Source organism: Gossypium arboreum, chromosome 5 (assembly GCF_025698485.1).
Source record: "Gossypium arboreum isolate Shixiya-1 chromosome 5, ASM2569848v2, whole genome shotgun sequence".
NCBI classification, from domain to species: Eukaryota; Viridiplantae; Streptophyta; class Magnoliopsida; order Malvales; family Malvaceae; genus Gossypium; species Gossypium arboreum.
In genome coordinates this window covers 44,660,972-44,661,977 of record NC_069074.1, presented here as the reverse complement: position 1 = coordinate 44,661,977, position 1,006 = coordinate 44,660,972, and the positions used below count along the sequence as shown (strand labels likewise).

Genomic DNA, 1,006 nt, shown 5'->3' with positions numbered 1-1,006 from the left:
GTACCTGCGTTGAACTAAGTAAACCGTCAATCTTTTTATTGAGAAGTTCTACCTGATTTGACAGCATAGTAACTGAGTCGACATTATAAATGCCTACTTTTTTTGTTGGCTTAATCCTCATGACTTACCACTGATAGTTATTCAGTGACATTTCTTCAATAAATTCATAATCCTTTTCACGTGTTTTGTTGTTGATGGTTCCTCCAGCAGCTACGTCAATCATCTGTCTTGTCAAGGGATTCACACTATTGTAGAACGTTTGAACTTGCAGCCATAGAGGTAACCCATGGTGAGGGCACCTTCGCAATAGATCCTTGTATCTCTCCCATGCATCGTAAAGTGTTTCTAAGTCCATCTACACAAAAGAAGAGATATCATTATGTAACTTAGCCATTTTAGCCGGCGAAAAATATTTTAGTAAAAATTTTTCGGTCATTTGTTCCGAAGTAGTGATAGACCCTCGTGGTAATGAGTTCAACCACTGTTTAGCTTTGTTTCTCAGTGAAAAAGGGAATAACCGAAGGCGAATGACACCATTAGAAATTCCATTGATTTTAAATGTATCGCAAAATTTTAGAAAGTTTGCTAAGTGAGCGTTTGGATCTTCATCCTACAAACCATCAAACTGAACAAACTGCTGTATCATCTGAATTGTGTTAGGTTTCAGCTCGAAATTATTCGCAGCAATAGCAGGTCTAACTATACTAGATTCAATTTCTGTTAAAGAAGGTCTAGCATAATCATACATAGTACGTGGAGCAGGATTTTGATTAGCCGCAATTGTAGGAGGTAGCTGATTACCTTGGTTTTCAGCCATCTCTTCGGTTGGGGGTTGAGTACCGTCTTCTTGCTCATTCTCCATGTATCTTAAGCTTCGCCTTATTTCTCTTTGGTTTCTACGAACTGTGCGACCAATTTCTTCGTCAAAAAGTAATGGTCCCAATGGGTTTCTTCTAGTCATAAACTATAAAAACCTGCCAAGAAAAAGAAAGAGTATGTTAATAAA

The 1,006-nt window shown here is 37.8% G+C and overlaps 1 non-coding gene across 1 annotated transcript; it reads left to right on the top strand.

The window, feature by feature from the left end:
* Nucleotides 1-281: 281 nt before the first annotated feature.
* On the top strand, nucleotides 282-387 carry LOC128293546 (small nucleolar RNA R71). Its single transcript, XR_008283727.1, has one exon. It is a non-coding gene; the product is annotated as a small nucleolar RNA R71 (small nucleolar RNA).
* Nucleotides 388-1,006: the final 619 nt, after the last annotated feature.